The following is a 5000-nucleotide window of genomic DNA, read 5'->3' on the forward strand; positions in this document are numbered from 1 at the left end:
AAACATTATGCGGTACATCAGTACTTTCCTAATAGTTCGGTCGTCTCACGGCACTGCTTAGTAAATGATGCAAGGCCACATATAGATGATTTATGCGAATGTCCCTATACGTGCTGTAAGACTGGGCACACAACGTGAATCGCACGTCAGCCAGACACTCGAACATGCACCACTCTCGGCCTGCAACGGAGACACACAATACGTAAACATCTGGAATGCGACAATGTCGAGTGCATCCTCTCTGCCACATTGCACCGTCGACACTATGATAACCAGAGCAGTAGGTCCACCTATAAAAGCACAATACCCCACTCCTCCGACAACTACCATTGCTCAGATAAATCAACACCACCAACACACATCCTACACAGAGGGGCACCAAATATCATCCCCCGCCCTCGTGTTATACCACATGAAAAATTGCAGAAGTGAGAGACACACATCCGCCAGCCTCTTGCTACAAGCATCGAACCGACGTGACGTATCTGACGGTGACTCAGGCATCCGCGTACTGCCACCACTATCCACCCCCCCCCCTCTCTCTCTGCACCCTTCCCACACAATACCAAATTTAACCAACTTTATCGCTTAACCTAACTGTGGCTGTACCACATTATCGCTTAACCTAACTGTGGCTGTACCACATTATCGCTTAACCTAACTGTGGTTGTACCACATTATCGCTTAACCTAACTGTGGTTGTACCACATTATCGCTTAACCTAACTGTGGTTGTACCACATTATCGCTTAACCTAACTGTGGTTGTACCACATTATCGCTTAACCTAACTGTGGTTGTACCACATTATCGCTTAACCTAACTGTGGTTGTACCACATTATCGCTTAACCTAACTGTGGTTGTACCACATTATCGCTTAACCTAACTGTGGTTGTACCACATTATCGCTTAACCTAACTGTGGTTGTACCACATTATCGCTTAACCTAACTGTGGTTGTACCACATTATCCCTTAACCTAACTGTGGTTGTACCACATTATCCCTTAACCTAACTGTGGTTGTACCACATTATCCCTTAACCTAACTGTGGTTGTACCACATTATCCCTTAACCTAACTGTGGTTGTACCACATTATCCCTTAACCTAACTGTGGTTGTACCACATTATCCCTTAACCTAACTGTGGTTGTACCACATTATCCCTTAACCTAACTGTGGTTGTACCACATTATCCCTTAACCTAACTGTGGTTGTACCACATTATCCCTTAACCTAACTGTGGTTGTACCACATTATCCCTTAACCTAACTGTGGTTGTACCACATTATCCCTTAACCTAACTGTGGTTGTACCACATTATCCCTTAACCTAACTGTGGTTGTACCACATTATCCCTTAACCTAACTGTGGTTGTACCACATTATCCCTTAACCTAACTGTGGTTGTACCACATTATCCCTTAACCTAACTGTGGTTGTACCACATTATCCCTTAACCTAACTGTGGTTGTACCACATTATCCCTTAACCTAACTCAAGTTGTCCCTTAACCTAACTCAAGTTGTCCCTTAACCTAACTCAAGTTGTCCCTTAACCTAACTCAAGTTGTCCCTTAACCTAACTCAAGTTGTCCCTTAACCTAACTCAAGTTGTCCCTTAACCTAACTCAAGTTGTCCCTTAACCTAACTCAAGTTGTCCCTTAACCTAACTCAAGTTGTCCCTTAACCTAACTCAAGTTGTCCCTTAACCTAACTCAAGTTGTCCCTTAACCTAACTCAAGTTGTCCCTTAACCTAACTCAAGTTGTCCCTTAACCTAACTCAAGTTGTCCCTTAACCTAACTCAAGTTGTCCCTTAACCTAACTCAAGTTGTCCCTTAACCTAACTCAAGTTGTCCCTTAACCTAACTCAAGTTGTCCCTTAACCTAACTCAAGTTGTCCCTTAACCTAACTCAAGTTGTCCCTTAACCTAACTCAAGTTGTCCCTTAACCTAACTCAAGTTGTCCCTTAACCTAACTCAAGTTGTCCCTTAACCTAACCCACGTTGTCCCTTAACCTAACCCACGTTGTCCCTTAACCTAACCCACGTTGTCCCTTAACCTAACCCACGTTGTCCCTTAACCTAACCCACGTTGTCCCTTAACCTAACCCACGTTGTCCCTTAACCTAACCCACGTTGTCCCTTAACCTAACCCACGTTGTCCCTTAACCTAACCCACGTTGTCCCTTAACCTAACCCACGTTGTCCCTTAACCTAACCCACGTTGTCCCTTAACCTAACCCACGTTGTCCCTTAACCTAACCCACGTTGTCCCTTAACCTAACCCACGTTGTCCCTTAACCTAACCCACGTTGTCCCTTAACCTAACCCACGTTGTCCCTTAACCTAACCCACGTTGTCCCTTAACCTAACCCACGTTGTCCCTTAACCTAACCCACGTTGTCCCTTAACCTAACCCACGTTGTCCCTTAACCTAACCCACGTTGTCCCTTAACCTAACCCACGTTGTCCCTTAACCTAACCCACGTTGTCCCTTAACCTAACCCACGTTGTCCCTTAACCTAACCCACGTTGTCCCTTAACCTAACCCACGTTGTCCCTTAACCTAACCCACGTTGTCCCTTAACCTAACCCACGTTGTCCCTTAACCTAACCCACGTTGTCCCTTAACCTAACCCACGTTGTCCCTTAACCTAACCCACGTTGTCCCTTAACCTAACCCACGTTGTCCCTTAACCTAACCCACGTTGTCCCTTAACCTAACCCACGTTGTCCCTTAACCTAACCCACGTTGTCCCTTAACCTAACCCACGTTGTCCCTTAACCTAACCCACGTTGTCCCTTAACCTAACCCACGTTGTCCCTTAACCTAACCCACGTTGTCCCTTAACCTAACCCACGTTGTCCCTTAACCTAACCCACGTTGTCCCTTAACCTAACCCACGTTGTCCCTTAACCTAACCCACGTTGTCCCTTTGCCTAACATAGTTCACTGCTCGGAATCTCTGGTGTCGTTGTTATCCTCATGTAGATGTCTTGCGAGTGTTGCTTACTTTCCACATATTCCCGCTATCCACTGTCAATTGTACTGCAATAGGACTATATCGCCCCCCCCCCCTCCCTCTGTCCCCCTCTTTGTGTCTCTGTCCTCTCAAGCTGGTCGGTCTGGCGTTTGAGTGTTAAATGAGCCTCGCAGCTGTTCAGTTGCATTCAGATGTCGACGCCCTCAGTGTACGTCGTGGTATGGTCTGTGTCCATTGTCCGCTGATGTCGTACGCGTAACCCACACGCTGTACCGATCATCGGTCGTTACGTACAGAGTGAAGTAGTGTGATACGTGTGACCGTACGCTGGCTGTGCCCAACGGTGTCGAATCTCAATTTCCATATGATGTGCTCGATGCTACTTGTCTCGTCTCCCAATAACAGCTAGGTTGCACTGTGGTACGCCGTAGAGGCGTGTGGGAGGAACGTACGAACGCATTGTATGTCACCCTGGGTCGCTGGGGGTGGTGGTGCGGTGAGTCAGGTCAGGTCAGGTCAGCGTGAGCCGTCTGATGTAGTGACGCGTGTATTCCGACTTTGTCGTATTGCCTCACACAAAGTGCTACCCTGGTGGACCGCGTTCCATATCTGGGACATGCCGCAGATGCCGGTTGACAGTGGATCGCGGAAGGGACATCGCATACGTGCGCGGGCCACCTTCCACGTGTTCTCTTCTGCACATGTCGCAGTGTGTATGTGGTCTGATGTAGCGTGTCGTGACACATGACATCCTGGCATGCAAGAATTGTTGAATTCGCAAATGTAGGTGGACATCTACGTTTACTGCCCAAGATACGCAAATGAACTGGAAATCCGTTGTTGAGCGGTTGTTCACGCTGGAGGTGAATCTGTGATGGCGACGATCGGTACAGCTATTAACCGGTTGTTTCAGCGGTACCCGCCACATCCACACACGTGACTAGGCCCATGTGGGTATGAAGCGATACGCGGCGGTGGCTTGGTGGGACTGTTCCCGGCCGGTGAAGGGGGGCCGCCCGGCGTGTTGGCCGCGCGCTGCGTGGGCGCACGCGCAACAGGCGGCTGGTGGGGGGCGCCGAGTGGCAGGAGCGCCAGCCGACGGGCCCGGCAGGCGGCGCAGCTACGCTGCGGCGCACCCTGCACGCGGCGCCTGGCGGCCAAAGTTGGTTCAGCCGAGCCCGGTGCGAAGCGCGGTGGACATCTGCAGTGTGCTGGTCTGATTGAGGACTGTGTGCGTTGAGGATGCGCCGCCGCCTGGCACTCGGCGCCGCGACGCCGTCTGCTGCTCGGTCGCCCCAGCGGTTCTCGCAGGTGGTTTGTATCGCAGTTGTGCGGACGTGTTGGCGCGTGCGCTGTGCTGGGAGAGTTCGCTTCTGCACCCAAGTGGGGCTTTGCCCTTGTGTGGCGCTGGCGTTGGAGCTGCCGGTCACCATAGGTGGCGCGTGTTGTCTCCCGCCGGCAATGCCACGACAGCACGCTCCCGGGCCTCTGTCGGCAGCGGCAAGCTCAGTTGGGAGCAAGGGTGTTCTCACTAAAACCGTCTACTCGCCTAACTCCGGGCGATTGCGCCTCTCTCGAAACCGACCAAGTACCTAGGACGGCGCTGCGCGCCGCCGGGACCTGAGAGGGTTTCGAGGTGTATCGTGCAGGGGAGCTCGGCCTCCTCCTGTTTGCAGAATAATTGAGCGGACGCTTGCGTGTTCGCGCGGGCCCCCGGGACACACTCCCGGGCGGCCGGCTGCTCAGCTCTAGTTGACGCAGCTCCCTGGTTGATCCTGCCAGTAGTCATATGCTTGTCTCAAAGATTAAGCCATGCATGTCTCAGTACAAGCCGCATTAAGGTGAAACCGCGAATGGCTCATTAAATCAGTTATGGTTCCTTAGATCGTACCCACGTTACTTGGATAACTGTGGTAATTCTAGAGCTAATACATGCAAACAGAGTCCCGACCAGAGATGGAAGGGACGCTTTTATTAGATCAAAACCAATCGGATTGGCTTGTCTGGTCCGTTTG

The 5000-nt window shown here is 50.6% G+C and overlaps 1 non-coding gene across 1 annotated transcript in view; it reads left to right on the forward strand.

Moving 5' to 3' along the window:
- Positions 1–4747: 4747 nt before the first annotated feature.
- Positions 4748–5000, forward strand: part of LOC126323598 (small subunit ribosomal RNA) — a 1893-nt gene continuing 1640 nt past the window's right edge. The window contains exon 1 of the ribosomal RNA XR_007559544.1: positions 4748–5000. This exon is cut by the window's right edge and continues 1640 nt beyond it. This is a non-coding gene — a ribosomal RNA (small subunit ribosomal RNA).

The sequence above is a fragment of the Schistocerca gregaria genome, unplaced genomic scaffold (assembly GCF_023897955.1).
Source record: "Schistocerca gregaria isolate iqSchGreg1 unplaced genomic scaffold, iqSchGreg1.2 ptg000861l, whole genome shotgun sequence".
NCBI lineage: Eukaryota > Metazoa > Arthropoda > Insecta > Orthoptera > Acrididae > Schistocerca > Schistocerca gregaria.